The following is a 20907-nucleotide window of genomic DNA, read 5'->3' as shown; positions in this document are numbered from 1 at the left end:
AGTTCTTCCCCCAAAGAGGGACTATTTAGAATCCTGTAACTCCTTCTTTAATTTCTGTTTATTTAATATGCCCTGAAAAACTAACACCATTAGCATAATGTGAAATCTAATTACCCAGATAATGAGTAGTCCAACTTGAAAGAAACTTTTAAATTTTGTTTGTAAGATAATGTATGGTCTTTCTACCCATTATTTCTGCGCTTGTTTTCCAATTAACTCTCTTTCTCCATAAGGTCTAGCAGACCTTTGAAACTACTCTACAGAATGGTCCAAAATGAACTAATTTAACCCATTGTATTTCTTCACGTTCACACTTATGTCTTTCCCTTTTACTACATAATCATCTAATTTTATGAATTCATCATTTCTTCCCAATCAACAGACATTAATTCTTCCACCTGTTATAGTAGAACGTTTTCCTCCTCTTCACCTAGAAACATCATCTCTCTACTTGGAATTGCTTTTCTCCCTGCTCCACATATTTGGTTCCTTAAAGAATGCCATGCTCTCATTTGATTCTACTGAACAAGAAAACCACAAAGGATTGGTTCAGGATTTTTAAATCTAGATTAACTGGAACCCTACACCAGGACTTTTGAATTTGAGACTAAATAGTCTGTCATTTAGTCTTTCTCTAGTAATAAATGTTATATCCTAAACTCTGTCAATGGCAATGTTTTTGTTTTTTCCCCCCCACAATCGTATGTTTTCAGCTGATAATAACAGAAAATTCAATTAAAAGGATTTAAATAACAATGAAATCCATTATTGTATAAAACAGTCATTCAAAACAGTGCAGCTACAAGTTATATTAATTTAGCAGCTCAATTATGTCATCATAATTGTTTCTGTTATTTTATTCTACCACTCTTGAGATTGGCTTCTTTTGGGGCTTGCAGTAAAATGTCTGTGCCAGTTCAGGACTTCTTACCCAGAAACTATGCTGTTCAGAAACAGAAATAAATCATTTCCCCTAGTGTGTTTACTTTCAAGGGGAAGAAAACATTTTAAGAACCACCCAGACAATTTGTCATTGCATTAGCCAGAATTATATCCTAATCCCGTGCCTGAACTAACCACAGTCAAGGGAATAAATACAAATATAGTTGGTGTATGGTCAATCAGAATGAGCTCTCTTTGGCTGAAAATAGAGCAGCTTCACCTGGTATTCATGGCTGTGCAAAATAGAACATCCACATTTTCAAAACTAGCATTGTTAAGAAAAAAGAAAGAGAATAAATAAATGTTGGGTAGATTATTAAAACTGTATGTTAATCCTTCAATATAGAGAAAGCTTACATGTGTTGAAACAAAATGCAGCTACCACAGATACACAACAACTTGGCTGTTTTAAGGACCCTCGTTCCAACTCATTCTGAAGTCCAGTTGCATTTCTTTTCATTCCACAACATTTTTTATGTTGTCTTTGTTTATACTTTATTGGATTTCATAAGCATATAAATGTTATTTCCACCGCCCCATGCTCTTTAAAAGAGGGTTTTTGTCACTTCTAACAAAACTAATAGTATTTACCATATGGTAATTTTATTAAACTGATATTTTTGTCATTTTTTTCATGTCTGAGAATTTTCTTCCCATCTTTGATATAAGTAAGGCTTCGTGTCTTCTACTAAGTTAACTATACCCAAATATATCCAGATATGAGGTTAAATTTGCTGACCATTTCTTCAGGCTACCTTATGAACATTTTTCTATTTCTACTGCAAAACTGTCATGTGATTTTTTTTTTTTTTTTATCATTTACAAATGTAGTAATTGAGCTGCTTTTAATTTTCTTTTTTGATCATTCATGAGGTTAGGAGAGCTGTTAATAAGTCATGTGAGAATCATTATCTTTGATCCACAGAAGAGCCTGACCCAACTAACTATACCCTCTACTTAATATTTGCATTTCATTCTTAACCTGCATGATGCAATTCACTTTTAATGTTACGAAGATATGATGAAAATAATGGGGTTTCTACTCTATTCTTATAAATGGAATTAATTTGAACACACAAACTGTGTTAAACTGTTCATGGTCTCCCATGGGTCTCATTTCTTACTTGTGAAGTTTTAGTGATTTCCTTAGGGTTTAGGTGAAACAAATTTTGCAAATTATGCTTATAAGCATGACAGGTTTCCTATTATCTCCAGTAAGTCTACCCCAGAGTTGTGTTCTATAAAGCAGGGAAACTTCTCAGATGAACAATAGTTTTGAACCTTCTTTGCTCTGTGGTATTTATTTATTTATTTATTTACTTATTGAATTCCTCTTATATTGTTGATTCTAATTTTAGAAAAAAATGATCACAAAGACAAAGCTTATTTTCCGTGCCTGGGACATATGCCTGCTCCTTCCCTTCCCACCCTTTAGAATCCATATCATTTACTATACTTCTTTAACAATACTGCTCTGCTGATCGTCAGCTCAACCTTCCATCAAAGCTGGTAGACACATTCATATTAAAACTTACGAAAATGAATATGCAAATTGCTTAAAATAAAAATCTTACTTTTTTGACTTTTTAATTGAAGACTTCTGTTCAAGTGCTTTCACATTTAAATAAGAGAAGAAGTGGTAGGGGGTAGTGATATTTGATGGCATAAGGATTTTAGATCAGAGATCTAGATTTAATGATGGTGTTAAACATTGTTATATAAACTTAATTAAAATAGTGCTCAATGGCTGAATGAACAGTAACTATTTGCAGTAAATATAGAGCTAAATAAGCCATCTTGACTTCAAAAAAAATCAGGAAATAAGCTAGCTATCATTGCAGGAATTTTAATCAATAATAATGCTCATAGAGGGAGGAAATTTCTGAATTAATGACATGTTTCATGTCTGTAGCTTCTTCTAGACCAGAGGTCTGCAACCCACTGGTCAAATCTGACCTATTGTATTTATTGAAATATGGCCACACCCATTTATTTACATATTGTCCAAGGTTACTCTCTTGCACAATGGCAGAGTTAAGTTGATACTGAGACCAGATGACCTACAAAATCTAGAATATTTAGTATCTGACCTCTTACAGGAAGTGTTTAATCCCTGTCTTAGGTAAATTCTTATTACACTCAGAATATTGTAGACTTGAATTTGTATAAATGTATAATCTGAATGAGCATATGATATTGGATGAATTGGGAGACATTCTTAAAGGGATTCAACAAGAAACAGATTGGTTTGTCAGCAAGAGGAGGCTGTAGAATACAATATTTCCCATTTGACCTCAGTGAAATTAAATAAAACATACATCTCTCCATAGCTTTAGCTCCTTGATCATTCTAGGGCAAGCAGTGTATAGGCTGATCTGGCAAATATATAAGATCTCTTTAATTATGCTTATCGATGATGTCATAAAAGCCACAACTATCTGAAGTTGCATTATTAACATTCTTGAGGAAAGACACTTGCTATTGCAATGACTATAGTCTGTACAGGCAATGTCACAAAAATGTCAAGATCTAAAATTAGCAGATAAATCTATAGATGAGAACATATGTCATACACAACCTGGATTTCTACAACTTGAAATGAGAGAATCAACATTCATGAAACCATATGTCCAAAAGTAAAAGGTCAAGGGTGATAGTTGTAGGGCACCTCTGAGTAGATAGATGTACCAAAAAACTGAATCTAAAGAAAATGACTGCTGCTGAGTTTATGGCTAGCCCTCAAACTGATGGCAGACAAAGAAAAACAGTAAGCAACAAAACACACAAGGACAAAAGTATGTGATTAGAGAGAGAGGTGACATTTTCCTAGTAAATGCAAATAATTTATCATATAAGGGGTATATATCTTATGTGGTCCATGCCTCCCTTCCAAAAGAGAAACAATTAGCAGCACTTTAAAAATTGAAATAATTCAATCTTGTATTCATACCACATCTCTGGGTGAGGGTTACTTCATATTTAGGTTTCCATTCAGGTTAAATTTAATGGATTTAAAATATTTACTATTTTTTAATGAAAGTATTACATTCAACCAAAACATTTTTCCCAATTACGAGGAAATACTTGAATAATCCTAACTGTGCATACAAACTATCAGGCTTTCTTTAGATAGCATCAAAAGGCATACATTCTTTTAGAAAGGAAGTGAGCTCCATTTGTAGTTCCAATTTGCTATCCCAAAACTCAATATATGCCAAGTTACCATTTTGTAAAATAGGCTATATTCCCACTTTACTTTTTTTGTTTGTCTTGTGTTCAACAGTTGCTTTTCTTGAAATGAGTTTTAATGTGTGGATCAGTAGTGTAGCTGTTAGAAATTTTGTTCAGCTGCTTGTAATTGGCATTTAGCTGTAGTAATTTAGACAAGCATTTTGCTGTTGTTGTTTTGTTTTAGTTACCTTAAAGTAGAGGGTTCTTGATGTTGGTTCTGCAACTCAAGAATTTCAGGAAAAAGCCCTCTGCAAATCTCTTGAGACTCCATCACACAGAATATGTGCAGAGCTAAATGGGTGAAGGAACTTGAGGGTGAGGATGAGATATATTTTGATGTTACTTACTCTGCATTTCCTGAGAAACCAGAGTATTTCCCACGAGACAGATGAAAATACATTATAATCAGAAGTGATTGGAATTAGTTTTCATTGAGGTGATAGTTGAAAATTACCACTTCAAGGTTGGCAGTGAATGAGAGAAGAAAAGAAATCTGAAATCTGAGAGGGAAGTAGGCCAATGGAAACCCTTTACTGGGATAAGGAAGACTAAAGCATGTTTTCTGTAGAGAAAGTTTTGTCCGCTAAGAAGAGGATCACTGAGACGACTGCTCCAGGGGTCAAGGCTGCCAAGGTAGATAGTGATCATAAGAGTGACAAGGAGAGGGAACAGGTTTGAATAACATGTTCTTCAAAATATAAAGAAACAGTGGCATAGACTTATTTTGTTAGTTCTAAGAAAAACCTTAATGAAAAAAATGGCTGCTATGTGGGAGGGTTGACGCTCCCACTCAGGATTCTATAATCACTTATCCTCCCAATGTTCTTTTAAAGGCTACAGAATCTATAGATTGAATGTGTTACCAACCTACATGAAGGTCAAAAGTTAACTCTATAACTTTATTTTATATCTTTCATAGAGATATTCTCAACTTCTTCTATTAAGATCAGAACACATATTCCTATTAAAAGAATTTAAGTGTAGAAGTCTCCCAAGCTTGACATGGATTATGCACATTGTATAATATCCAGTGGATCACATTTTTCAAATAGAAAAAATAATCTAGAATTAAATGCTTTGTGATTTGAGTCCCATTTCTTCAGAAATTTCCAGACAATAGTAACAACCACCTACTGCTTTGTGCAACAGTAAACAGGTTGATTTAGATATAGTCATTATATCAGGACACATAAAAAGGAAATATGTGCATGTAAAAAGATTGGATTACAGCTACATACTTTATTTTTCCTTTGAAAATGAAACTGGTTGGCAGCCTTACCAATAAACAGTGCTCAATGCTATCTTAGTCATCTGTTTGAGTCTTAGAATGTTGAGTCTTATGGTAATTGCATATTACATCTACATACTTCAAATGAGTTTATAATGGCTATTATCATCAAAAGGAATAGGAAAACAATTAACCATGATTAGCCTTTTTATGTGAAGAGTTACCTCCTTATTTTGGCATTCAGTTTGCAATCATTATAAAATTAGCTATGAGTTTGAATAATTTTATTTATTTTTGTATTTCAATAGTGTAAGAACAAATGAGTTGCTTAACCTTGTGCATTTCTATAAAAAGTAGAAAATGCTAGCAGTGTTTATTAAAATATAAAACCCATTTCCTTAAGCAGTTTTTTTTTGTTTTTTTTTTAATCAGAGAAAGGAACCAAAAGAAACCTTTCTGATGTTTTTCTAGTTTAATTTGAAACTGAGCCAATTGGAAATAACTACTATAAAATTAATTATTGCACTTTATATTCTCCCCCAAAGGATTAATTATCACTGCTACACATCATTTTTCTAAGGTAAATGTTTGCTGGTAAGAGAAGGAGGACATGCCTTGGTAAATAAACATCGTTGATGTGGTTGACATATCAAAATATTATCCTCTTCCAATATTAAGACATTGTACATACATGTCTTATATTCTACATGTCACAAGAGTGTGCATTTTATCACATAAATTCCCAAATCCTATGAAAAAAAAAAGGATGATTTAAAATAGTGACTTTTCATGAATCAGCACCAGATTCCCTTTGTTTATTGCTGGATACTGGAGCATTGACTGTCTTATCTGTGGGATGCATTTGAGTCCTGTAAATATTTACTAGGAGGGAGATCTCAGGAGACTCCATGGGTACTGTCTGAACTTTCCAGATATTGATTGTATAGCCAACACACACAGTTTTTAAAGAGGGTGTTCAATTCCTTGGAGATCTAGCCTTCTGCCCTGCACTAGCCTATATGGCCTGGAAACTTCTAGCGGCTGTGACTAGAGTAACTTCTTAGAAGAGTGGATTGCAGCTTTGGAGTTCTGTGGATGGTTGTAAATTACAGCGGGCTAAGGAAATTCTCTGAGGACTTGGGCTTTGTGGAAAAAAATAATAGCAAATCCTCCCTACCCCAAGGAAAATAAAAATTGTAGCATAGAAATTAATTTTAAAGAATTAATTTAGGTTACAGAAAAGAAAATTGGGATTTGTGGTACATGGAGCTAAATATAGTGAACTATGTGTGAATAAAAGCATTTCCATTATATTCATTTGTTTAATCCTATCACTATGTCCCTGGTTTTCCACTTGCTTCCTCATTGTTATTCCATACTGAAGAATTTCGGAAGCAGATTCCTTAAAATACTTGAAAGAAATTTCAACATAAATATTCAAAGATTAAATGTCATCATCATTATTTTCTGGAAGTAGAAATATTTGGCATAATGTATTCTCGAGCAACTTTTCTTGATTTGTTAAATGATTTACTTTTCAGAGATTGGGCAAGAGATTATTCTTTCATGATGGTTCAATAAAAACAAAACAAAACAAAACAAAAAAACAGTTCCTCTCAAAATTTAAAAACAACCGAATATATATATTTATGAAAAACAAGTGGCCTTTTTTTATTTTTGATATAAGAATTATACCTTAAGATCTACTTGACTTGTAACGACTTTGACTCTGTCAAATCTCTCACAAATAGCTTTCTTATAGGAAAGGCCTATTCAAACAGGACTTCTTATAGGTAAGAGCTATTGTTTAATAATTTAAAACAAATTCTGCCTTCTTCAATATGTACCTCTATTTTGTAAAGGTCCATCGAAGTGAAATTTACAAACTATACACTATTAATATATCAATTGTATGTATGTACACAATTAATTCATTTTAGTAAATTAATAGAATTACGCAACCATCACCATAATTCAGTTTTAGAACACTTTCATAACCCAAAAAGAGTTCCCTCATACCCATTTGTGCTTCATCTCCACTCAGTCCCATTCTTAGGAAACCACTGATTAACTTTCTACCTCTACAAATTTGCCTTCACTAGATAGTTAATATAAATGGAATAATACAAGAAGTAGCCTTCTGGGATGGCTCCTGTCACTTAGCATAATACTTTTAATGCTCATCAATGTTGTAGCATAGTGGTAGGCAGAATAATTGCCTCCCAAAGATATCCATATTCTAATCCCCAGAACTTGCGATTATTTCATAACATGGGGAAGGGAAATTAAGGTAGCAGATAGGATTAAGTTTATTAATCAAAAACAGATTATTCTGGATTATTCAGTGGTTCCAATGTAATCACAAGCATCCTTGAATGTGAAAGAAGGAGACAGAAGAGTCAGAGTGAGATGAGAAAGAAGATTTTACTGACCATTGCTAACTTTGAAGATGGAAAGGGGATAAAAGGGAAGAGATGCAAGTGGTCATTAGAAGCTAGAAAATGCCAGAAAGCAAATTCTCCCGTAGAGCCTGCAGAAAGGAATTTTGGTAGTAGCCCTGTGAATTTTAACTCCATGAGCCTCATTTCATATTTCTAATCTCCATAACTGTAATATAGTAAATTTCTGGTATTTACTTTTAATTTTTATTAAAGTTATTGGGGTGATACTAGTTAGTAAAATTATGTTTTAAGTGTATAATTCTATAATATATTGTCTATATATTACATTGTGTGTTTCCCACCCAAAGTCAATTCTCCTTCCATCATTATATATTTGACCCCTTTGATCCCCCCCTTACCTCTGGTAACCCCTAAATTGTTGTCTGTGTCTATGAGTTTTGTTTGTTTGTCTTGAGATTATCATGCTAAGTGAAATAAGTCAGACAGAAAAAGTGGAGAACCATATGATTTCACTGAAAAACTGAAATTCTATAAACTGTAATTCCCCATCTACAAGATAAAAAGAGTTTTGGGAATGGGTGGTGATGATGGTGCACAACTGTGTAAATATACTCAATGCCACTGAACTATACATTTAAAACTGGTTCAGATAGCAAATACTGTGTTATGTGCATTTTACCTCAATTTTTAAAATCACAGTAACTACCATACAAGAAAATTAAAAAGCCAGAAAGTATCCAGCATCAGTGATGATATGGAGACATTCTAATCCTCATGAATTGTTGATAGAGCTATAAAATGATATCAACCCTTTGGGAAACAGTTGAACAGTTTCTTAAAAAGTTACACAAAGTTTTCACTAGTCTAAGTAACTTATATAAATGGAATAATACAGTATTTGCCTTTTTGTGACTGGATTATTTCACTTAGCTTGATGTCCTCAAGGTTCATCCACATTTTAGCCTATTGTAGAATCTCCTCCCTTTTTAAGGCAGAATAATATTCCATTGTATGTATATATCCACATATTGCTTATCCATTCATCCATCAGGTTGCTTGGTTGCTTCCACATTTTAACTACTGTGACTAGTGCTGCCCTGTACACGGATGTTCAAATATCTCTTTGAGACTCTCCTTTCAGTTCTTTTGGGTATATATCCAGAATGGCTAAATAATATGGCAATTCTATTTTTAATTGTTTTAGAAACTTCCATACTGTTTTCCACAGCCACTGTAAGCATTTGTTTTCCCACTAACAGTGCACAAGGGTACTAATTTCTCCACATCCTCACCAACATTTGTTTTCTTTCTTCTTGTCTTCCCTCTTTTCTTCCATCCTTCCTTCCTTCCTTCCTCCCTTCTTTCCTCCCTCCCTGTCTTCCTTCTGAACCCTTCTTCCACTTCCTCTCCTTCTCCTTCTCCTTCTTCTGCTTCTTCTAATAGCCATCCTAATGGATGTGAGATATCTTATTGTAGTTTTTATTTGCCTTACCCTAATGATTAGTGATGCTGAGCATTTTCCATGTTTGTTGACCATTCATGTAACTTGTTTACAGAAATGCTTATTGTAGTCCTTTGCCCACTTTTTAATCTATTTTTATTTTTTTTGTTGGGTTTTAGGAGTTCAATATTCTAGGTATTAATCCCTTATTAATATACGATTTTCAAATATTTTTCTCCCAATTTGCCAAAATTTTTCTCCTATTCTGTGGTTTGCCCTTCTATTCTGTTGATAGCATCTTTTGATGCACAAATGTATTAAATTTTCATGAAGTCCAATTTGCTATTGTATTTTTTATTTTGTTGCCTGTACATTTGGTATTATATCTAAGAAATCATTCCCAATTCCCAAAACATGAAGCATTTCCCCTAAGTTTTCTTCCAAGAATTTTATTGTTTTAAGTCTAACATTTAGTTTCTTGATCCGTTTTGAGTGTTAGGTAAGCATGCAGATTAATTCTTTTGCATGTAAATATCCATTTTCTCCAGCCCCATTTGTTGAAAAGATTGTCCTTTCCTCATCAAACGGTCTGGGTACCCTTGTATAAAGTCACTTGATCATATCCACAAAGGTTTATTTCTGGGCTTTTTATTTTATGCCATCGGTCTATATGTTTGCTTTATGTCAGTACCACATTATTTTGATTACTGTAGATTTGTAGTAAATTTTGAGATTAGGAAGTATTCATTCTCCAGTTTTATTCTTCTTTTTCAAGATTATTTTGGATATTTGGGATCCCTTGACATTCTATATGAATTTTAAGATGGATTTTCTATTTCTGAAAAAAAATAGTAATTTGTATTTTGATAAACATTACATTGAATTAGTAGATCACATATAGTTGGATCATTTTTTTTATCCATTCTACCAATTTCTCTTTTTTGATTGGAGAGTTTATTGCATTTATATTTAAAATAATTATTGACAAGGAAGAACTTACTTCTGCCATTGAACTATTTTTTTTCTAAAGAGCTTATAGTGTTTTGTCTCTCAATTTCTAAATTCCTGTCTTATTTTGTGTTTAGTTGATTTTTTTGTAGTGAAATATTTAAATTCCTTTTTCAATCTATTTATTTTTTTATTTTTTTGTATATATTCTGTAGCTGTTTTCTTGATGGTTACCATGAAGATTACATTTAACTCTATGAAGTTATAACATTCTAATTTGAATTTATACCAGCTTAATTTTAATAACAAAGAAAACACTGCCATTTTACAGTTCTGTCCACATCCTTTTTGGTTGTTAATGTCACAAAATTATATCTTTATACCACTGTGTTACGCAAAATATAAACTAATATTTCTTTTAAATGCATTAGTCTCTAAATTACACATATATAGAAGACAGGATTTGAAGTTACAAACCAAAGTTACAGTAACACTAGATTTTACACTGACATTGCTTTCTTTAAATGCATTAGTCTCTTAAATCATGTAGAAAACAAAAAGTGTAGTTACAAACCATGTTGCAATGACACTAACCTTTATTATTGCCCATGTATTTACCTTCATTGAAATCTTCGTTTCCCCACCCATTTTTAAGTTACTGGCTAGTGTCTGTTCTTTTCACCTTGCAAGACTCCCTTGAGCATTTCTTTCAGGGCAGGTCCACTGGTAACGAATTCCCTCAGCTTTTGGTTATCTGGGAATGCCTAAAATTCTCTAACTTTTGAAGGACAGGTTTTCTGGATAACAGATTCTTGGTTAATAGTCGTTTTTGTTTGTTTGTTGATTGGTTGGTTGGTTGCTTAGTTTGAATATATCAGACCATTGTCTTCAGGTCTCCAAAGTTTTCTTTCTTTCTTTTTTTTTAATTTATCATTTTTTCCCCAGCATTATTGAGATAATTGACATATGACATTGTATAAGTTTAAAGTATACAACATAATAATTTGATATATGTATATATTGTAAATTGATTACCACAATAAGTTTAGTTAACATCTATCACTTCAAATAGTTACAAATTTCTTTTTTTCTTCTTGTGATGAGGTCCCAAAGTTTCTGATGAGAAATCTGATAATTTTATTAAGGATTCCTTGTATGTGATGATAATTTGATTCTCTCTTGCTGCTTTTTTTGATTGTCTTTGTCTTTCAATTGTGGAAGTTGATTATAAAGTGTTTCAGTGTAGACATCTTTAAGTTCATCTTACCTGGAACTCATTGAACTTTTTGGGTGTTCACACAGGTCTTTCAAGAAAGTAGGGAAGTTTTCAGTCATTATTTTCCCAAAGTCCCTCTCTGCCATCTTTTTCTCACTTCTCCTTTTGCAACTTCCATGATGCATATGTTGGTATGCTTGGTGATACCCCACAGATCCCTTAGGCTCTGCTGGCTATTCTTTCATTCCTTTACTTCCTGGTCTTCAGATTTGATAATTTCCATTGTCCCAATTTCAAATTCGCTGATTTTTTTTGTTGTCTGCTCAAATCTGCCTTTAATCCCTCTAATAAATTTTTTATTTCAGTTATTGCCTTTTTCAGCCTCAGAATTTTATTTTTTGGTTTATTTTTAGTTTTCTTTTTTAATCTCTTTATTGATATTTTCATTTTTTGCACACATCATTTTCTTGACTGTCTCCGCCTCTTCCTTTGTTTTTTTCAGCATCTTTAAAACAGTTGTTTTAAAATCTTTGTCTAATATATCTGACATTAGATCTCTTTCAGTAATACTTTATGTTGATTTTTACCCCCTTCATAGTCTATACTTTTCTGTTTCTCTGTATACATTGTGATTTTTTGTTTAAAATGAAACATTTGAATCTAATAATGGGATAACTCTGGAAATCAGATTCTCTATTTCCCCAGGGTTTGTTGTTTTTTGTTATTGTTTTTTGTATTTTTCATTGCTGTAGGCTGTCTGCATGCTGAGAATCAGCCTGAGATGTTAATATAAGTTCTCAGGACTTTTCTGAGCATTTTTCTGGGAATCCACGTCTAATTTTTCCCACATATGCAGTTGTTCTTGACTACCCAAGTCTTTGATGTCTGGCTATCCAAAGGAGAAAAATGAAAAATTAAGGAGGTAATAAGGGACACCAGCAAATTAAATCTCTGGAGGTCACTTCAGCTAGAGTAGAAGAGGCTTGCAACAATAGGGGGAGGTGCAATAACAATGGCTGTCCATCTCTTTGCACCTCTGTGATCAGAAGAAGCACTCAGTGATTAGAGCACAGATCCTAATATCTGAAATACAGATTCCTTCCCCCTCCACACACACACACACCTTGTCTTCTGTAAGCTGCATGCAAGCTGCTACAGGAACATGTACACAACTGCCAGCCTCATGGTTGGGCCTGGAGGATGGGTACCTGTTTCTGTGGTAAGAGCTGAAATTGACAGAAATTAATCACAGTTGCTGTCCCAGTTCTTCCCCTGGAAGTAGCAAGCCTTCAACAGACTCTAGAGTTCCAAAGAAGTTACATCAGACAGATTCAGCCAGTGCAATTGTTGTGTAAGTGGGGAGACAGATTTCTGGTGCTTCCTATTTTATCATCTTCCCAGAATCCTCTCTTATTTTGATTTAATTTGCATTTCCCTAATCGCTAGTCATTAGGAGCAAATTTTCATGTACTTATGAGCTATTCATATATCTTCTTTGCTAAAATATATATATATATATATATATATATATATATATATATATATATATATATATGCTATTATTATTATTGTTATTATTATTATTTATTTTATTTTATTTCTTTACAACTTTTTTCCCCAGAGTGTGACTTACATCTCATTTTCCTATTGGTGTCTTTTTAAACACAAACATTTCAAATTATGATGAACTCCAGTTTGTCAATTTTTTGTTTTGTTTTGTTTTGTTTAATATAGTCAAGAAGATGTCTCCATATGATTTCACTGATATGTGGTATATAAGCCAAAAACAACAAAAAAACAAGAAAAACAAATGAGAAACAAAAACTCATAGACACAGACAATAGTTTAGTGGTTACCAGAGGGTAAGGGGGGTGGGGGGTAGGAGGTGAGGGTAAGGGGGATCAAATATATGATGATGGAAGGAGAACTGACTCTGGGTGGTGAACACACAATGGGATTTATAGATGATGTAATACAGAATTGTACACCTGAAATCTATGTAATTTTACTAACACTTGTCACCCCAATAAATTTAAAAAAAAAGACAACGAAGATGTCTCCTTTGTAATTTGTAGTAAACGTTTTCGTATTTTTTAAACTCTTACATTTAGGTATATAATCTGTTTTTAGTTAATTTCTGTGTATGTTGTGTGAGGTAAGGGTTAAAATTATTTGTGTGTGTGTGTGTGTGTGTGTGTGTGTGTGTGTGATTGTGTGTGTGTGTGTGTGTTTTGTTTTTTTACATAAGGATATCCAATTGTCTCAACATCATTTGTTGAAATCCCTGCACTTTTTTCAGTAAATTGCTTTGGAAACTTAGTTAAAAATTAATTGAACAAAGTATAAAAATGTATTTCTTTTGTTCCATTGATCTATATAAGTATCTTTTCAGCAATTTACCCTGTCATTATTACTGTGGATTTATAGTAATTTTTGAAATCAGTAATGTAAGTCCTCAAAATCTATTCTTCTTTTACAAAATTTATTTTGCTTTTCTAGTCTTTTATATTTCCAAATAAATTTTAGGATCAGCCTATCAATTTCAAAAAAAAATGGCTGTTGGGATTTTGCTGGGAATTATGTTGTATTTATAGATCAATATGTATAGATTTTAATTCTTAACAATATTGAAACTTCCAAAGCATTATTGGAAAAAAATATGCTGCTATGTATTTTAGATAGTCACTAATTTATCTCAGCAATGTTTTGTAGTTTGCAGTGCATGAATACTTCTCTTGTTAAATATATTTTATTAGTTTTCAAGCAATTATAAATTGAGTTATTTACTAGTTTCATATTTGGATTGACATTGCTGGTATGTAGAAATATAATTAATTACTGTATGTTTATTCTGTATCTGGTGATGTTGCTAAACGTGTTCATTAGTTGTAGTAGTTTGTGTTTCGTTTTGTGTTGTTTTGCTTTTGTCAACAGATTTTCATGTCATCAGGCAATAAAGACAGTTTTATTTAATCCCCTGCAATCTGGATGTTTATAGTTTTTTCATGGGGAGTAGGCTTATTATACTAGACAAAAGCTCAAGTGAAATGTTCAATAGAAGTGACAAAAGCACACATCTTGTTAGTTAGTCCTGATTTTAGGAGGAAATTATCCAGTTTCTCAAGATTAAGTATGGTAAACTGTTAGAATTTTTTTAAAAGATGCCCTTCATATGATAAGAACATTTTTTTTGTAGTTTGATGAGAGTTTTTACCATGAATTAGTATTGGATTTTGTTAGGTGTTTTTTTTCTGTATTTATTGAGATATCATGTGTTTTAAACATTTATTCTATTAATATACTTTATTATATTAATTGACTTCTGCATGTTAAACTGAACTTCATTCCTGGGATAAACATCTCTTGGTCATGACGTATATCCCTTTTTATATGTTGCTACATTCAGTTGAATACAATTTAGTTAAAGATTTAAAGATTTTTATATCTAGATATTGGTCTGTAGTTTTCTTGTGACATTTTTGTCTGACTTTGATATCAGTACAATACTGGCTTCATAAAAAGAGTTGTGAAGATTTCCCTCAGTCTCTGTTTTCTGCAGGAATTTGTGAAGGATTCATATAATTTATTCTTTAAATATGAGTATTTAGCAAAATTCACTAGAGAAGTCATCTAAGCCTGGATTTATTTTGTAGAAAAATTTCTAATTATAATTCAATTTCTTTACTTATTATAAATGTATTCAAATTTTCTATTTTGTCCTGAGTCAGTTTTTTGTAAATTTTATCTAAGATTTTTCTCTTTCATCTAAGTTGTCTAATTATTTGGCATAGAGTTGTCATATTTTCTTCTTTTATATAATCCCTGATTTTTTTTAGTTATATCTCGTCCTTAATTACTGATTTTGATAATTTTTATCTTTTGCTTTTTTAAATAGTCTAGCTAACGACTTGTCAATTTTGTCAATGTTCTCGAAGAATCAGCTTTTGTTTTCAAGAATTTTCTCTATTTATTTACTGTTTTTCTATTTCAGTTTTTCTGCTCTAATCTTTACTATTTCCTTTCTTCCATTTGCTAGTGTTTACTTTGCTCACTTTCTCGTTTCTTCAAATGGAAGCTTAGGTGATTGATCTGAGATTTTGTTATGATATGGATGTTTAAAGGTGTAAACTCCCTTCTAAGCACTTCTTTAGCTGCTTCTCATAAATGTTGATATGTTGCATTTTTATTTTAATTCAGTTAAAATATTTCCTAATTTCCTTTATGACTTTTTTTCCTTTGACTAATATGTTCTTTAGGAGTAGTTTAATTTCCAAATATTTGGTAACTTCCCAGATTTATTTGTTTACAGTCTCTAAATTATTTATTTATTTATTTATTTATTTATTTTTGTAGTTAGAGAACATGCTTTACATTACTTCAGTACTTTTAAATGAATTGAGAGTAGTTTTGTGATCTAACATATGGTCAGTTCTGGAGAATGTTACATGTGTTCTTGGAAGGGAGGACTATGGAGGCATTGCATGGAGTCAGCTCAAGTTTCTTGACCATGTTTTTCGTCTTCTAATCCCTTGCTGATTTTCTACCCAGTTGTTTTATTAATAATTGATAATGAACATTTAACTCATTATTGAATTAACTATTTTTTCCTTTTACTTCTGTTGGTTTTTGTTTGCTTCTTTGCTCTGTTTTTAGGTATGCAGGTCATTATCATTGTAGTATTTTCCTACGTATTGACTCTATGTCAGTAATAATATTTCTTGTCTTAAAATTTATATAGTCTGTTATTAACATAATCGATCCAGCTCTCTAGGATTATTGTCCTCATAGTATATATTTTCCAACCTTTTACTTTTAGCCTATTGTCTTTGCATATAAGAAGTATTTCTTGTTGACAACATATACATAATATAGTAGGACTTTGCTTTATATTTAGTTTGATAATCTATGCTTTTTGATTGGGGTGTTTAGAACATTCACATAAGTCCATTAATATTGTTGGGTTTACATCTGCTATTGTCCTATTTGTTTTTATATGTCTACTCTCATTTTGCACTCTTCTGTATCTCTATAATGGTCATCTTTTGTGTTAAATCAATATTAGTTAATGTACAATTCTAATTTTTCTGCTGTATTTTTACTATACTTTTGCTTTTTTTGTTACTCTAGAGCTTATACTGTGCATTTTTGTTTATCACCATCTATTTTAAATTCATACCAACAAAATTCTGATAATATGCATACAATTTTCCTCCAATAGAACTCCATTTCCTGCCCCTTCTTTGTGCTATTATGTTTTATGTTACATATTAAATATGTTTTAAAAAACAAATAATACAGTGCTATAATTATTGCTGTATATAATCTTATTTCTTTTTAAAAGGTTAAGAGAAGAAATGAGAAAAATATATTTATAGAATTGTTAATGTTAACCAACATATCAAAATTTCTGTTATTTATTTCTTCCTATTCATTTGAATTAAGGTCTGGTTTCATTACCTTTCAGAATGAAGGACTTCCTTTAGCATTTTGTATAAGACAAATTTTCTAACCACAAATCCATTATTTGCTTTTTAGAGAATATCTTTATTTTGCTATTGTTTTGAAGAATGCTTATGCTGGATACAGGATTACTGGGTGACATTATAATTTTCTTTATGCCCTATGAATGTTATTCTCTGCTTTCTGTTGTCTAGTGTCTCTAATAAAGTTCAGCTGTTAATCATTTTGATGCTTCATGATACCTCAGTGAGTTGTTTCTCTCTTCCTGTGTTCAAGATTGATTGTTTGTTTTTGCTTTCAGCAGTTTGGCTATATGTCCAGGTGTGAATCTATTTGTATTTATTCTAGTACTTAGGCTTGTTATCTTCTTGGATTTGTATTCATGTTTTCACGAATTTGGGAAGGTTTAAGCCATTCATATATATATATATATATATATATATATATATATAGACATATATATATATATATGTCATATATATATATATATATATATATATATATATATATATATATATATATAGTTTTTGTCCCATATTCTCTCTTCTTTTTTCTTTTTGTTCTTCATATAGAAAATTTATACTGAGTTTTCTTCAAGTTCACTGATTATTTTATGATATTGAATCTGCCATTGAGACTCTGTAGTGTATTTTTTTTTTCATTTTAACTCCAGAATTTCATTTTTAAACATATATAAATATCTCCTTATTGAGTATCTTTATTGTCACTCATTGTTCTCATATTTTTATTTAGTTCTTTATGTATGGATTTTTTTTCAGTTCTTTGAAAATATATATATATATATATTACCTGTTTTGTGATTTTAATCTGTTAAGTCTAACATCTAAGGTACTTATCATTACTTTTGGCTGCTTTTTTATTCCCCCTGAAGCTTGGCAGCACTTCATGTTTCTTTAAATATTTTACACACACACACACCCACACACACACACACACACACACACACACACACATTCACACGTGAGGTCCAACAATTAAGTCCACAAACTCATCCTAGGAAAAGTGCTACATACCTCATTGCTGAATATCACTACGGTCACATTTGGAAAACTCCCCTTGTGAAGCTATGAACCAATGCCAGTGCCTAGTCCACATTTCAAAGCAATTTTGTAATTCTTTTGCTGGAATGGCCATCAGAACTGTCATTGTATTATCCTTGAAGTCCTGAATGTCATCAAAACATCTTCCTTTCAATATTTTCTTTATTTTTGGGTAAAGAAAAACGTAATTGGGGGCCAGATCTGGTGAGTAGGGAGGATGTTCTGTCACATGCAACGCAACACGGGCAGTGAGAGAATGAGAAGGGGTGGTGAAGGGTTAAGAAAGAAACAGAAGTCAAGAGATTTATGCTGTAGGGGCCAAGGATCTCCCAGCCTCAAAGGACTGAGATCCCTGAATCAGGCTATCTTGTGGCTTTTATTAATGTACACACAAGGAAGTAACATTGTTTTCTCCATGGTCTATGAATTTCATACATTATACTAGGAAACTGATTCAAACCAATCACCCTTGTCTGCAAGCGGCCTGAACCAAAAGTCCCAGGATGTCTTAGTAATTGTTGTATGTACAGTTACGAAGGGACAAAACCTTTATGCTGAAACTTACCGATATGAATAGATGGAGAACTGATGTTATTACATCATTGAATCTCTTCCCAAGTAGGTTGTAGGAAGGAATATAGCTGCAGAGGCAGAAGCTCTCCTTAGCCAGGGGAAAGTGGGGGTCTATGCCCACCTCTATCTACTCCATGAGTTCTCCAGATGTCCCCTATGTGACGTGCCTGTCTTAGGTTGTTCCTCCCTTAAGGAATCTTACCCATCATTGACTAACTATCTATCCTTTGGGGCCAAACAGGGAGACATAAGGGGTAAGCACAAAGGTGAAGCAAAGTACCTGAAAGGATCAGTGTCACAGACTCTCCTTTTTTAGGTGTAGGTACAAGGGGACAGACGGGTAGTCTGCTGAGTGACAACAGTGTTCCAATACAGTTATTTGTTTACTACCTAAAAACTCCCTCACAGACAGTGCTGTGTGAGCTGGTGCATTGTCATGATGCAAGAGCCAGGAATTGTTGGTGAAAATTTAAGGTCGTTTTCGTCTAACTTTTTCACACAGCCTTTTCAGCACTTCCAAATAGTCAACTTAGTTAACTGTTTGTCTAGTTGGTACAAATTCATAATGAATATCCCTCTGATATAAAAAGAAAAATTACCAACATCATTTTGACTATTGATTTGGACTGACAGAACTTTTTTGGTGGTGGAGAATTAATTGTCTGACTTTCATTGTGCACTTTCATGCTTTGTTTCAGGGTCATATTCGTATGCCATGTTTCTTCACCAGTTGGGTGACTCTTATTTTTGAGCACTAGTAATATTGCCTAATCTTGTGTTTTGCCTCCAGCCTTATAGTGGCCATATTTCCCTGCTATTGCTGGTTAAAATCACTGTCATCTCTTTCGTATCTAAGTTCAGTATTATCAGTTCTGTGCATTACATTAACTTGTTGCAAATTATTGAAGTTGTGTTTCTGGTTAGACCCCAACTAATAGAGTTTTTTGAAAAGGCTGTTTTATATTCTACTTGGTATTGAATTGTGGAACACTGTTTCCCCCTAAGTAGGGAAAAAAAAAAAAAAAAAAAGTTTTGATCCAAGCAGTGATGGATATTTTTTATTTATATTTACTGTCTACCAAATCTGTTCAGCTTGAATTGACATTTATCCTGTTATTAACAATCACAGGAAATAATTTTATTCGCATAATATTTGTTTTTTTCTTCATTTAATTTAAGTACATGTTAATATAAATACCTTTAATTAAAGGCTCCTAAATTCTTTGTCATTTTCTTTCTACTACTTCTTGCTCGACTGCCTCACAGGAGTGTTTAGGAAATTCATGACTTAATCATGGCCCAAGATCTTCAGTTGCAAAGATGAGCAAGGAAGCTTTTAAATAAGATTGACATTGATTCTAATTCTTGCAGCATGCCTGTGGTTAACACACTCCACACACCCATACAGTTGACTTAATTGAAATCCTACTACCTCTGCTCCAGTAGCAATGAAACAACTCATCCCAACTTTAACTATTTTTGCAAGGTTTTAAAAATGATAGTACATGATAAAGTACAATTTAAACATGATACATCTCCTAGTTAGAACATTTATTTCAACCACAGATAACATATGCGAAAAAATAACAGAACTAATGTATTTTTAACAAGCCCATACATTGCCAATATCTATTTGATTCTTTTAGAGAATGGTATAAAATCAGTGGACACTCTTCTTTTTCTTCACTGCCATACTTCTGCAATATTAGCAGTATGAAATTGCCAACTACATCCCAAAGGAATTGTTGGAAAACAAAACACCTAAGGAATTTTTCCTTTAGTTACCAGTTTGAATTTATTCTTTCCACCTGGTTAAATACCGAATTTGTTGCTGATATATAAAGTCATCTTTGTGTAAATTATTCTAGTTATAGACTATCATCCATATTTTCTAGCACTAAATGCTACTTTACTTGACCAATTAAAATTTTGGATTACTCAGCAGTAGACTGTCGATGAAGTCGATTGTTCAATTGTACCATCAGTTCATTTTAAAAATCACCTTTTTAATTTGAGGCTATCAGTTTTATCAGTTTTCATAACTGAGAATGTAAACATATCAACATCATTTTTCATTATGCCGTTCAGTGTTCAGCAGAAATCAAGAAATGTTGTAGTTTAGTCACAAGTCTTACATTTTGTGTCACAAGTTCTGTTTAATGGCTTTTGTGACGTATTGCTTTAGTTCTGTTTTCAAAAAGCAATCAAGAAGAAGTTGTTTTTACAACGCAGATAGAAAGTTGATTCACTGAAGTTGAGCATTTTCCAAATGTAATGTAGTATTTCCAAACTGTTTCATATGTAATAATGGCTTTGGTGTTTAAGTAAGCATTTCATTAAATGGGTTGATTTTACTTCTAAAGCTAGGGCTAGCTTCACTAAATAATAAATTGGTGAGAAAGAAT

The sequence above is a fragment of the Rhinolophus sinicus genome, chromosome 17 (assembly GCF_057876585.1).
Source record: "Rhinolophus sinicus isolate RSI-liver-muscle chromosome 17, RSI-T2T, whole genome shotgun sequence".
NCBI lineage: Eukaryota > Metazoa > Chordata > Mammalia > Chiroptera > Rhinolophidae > Rhinolophus > Rhinolophus sinicus.
This window is presented reverse-complemented; position numbering follows the sequence as displayed.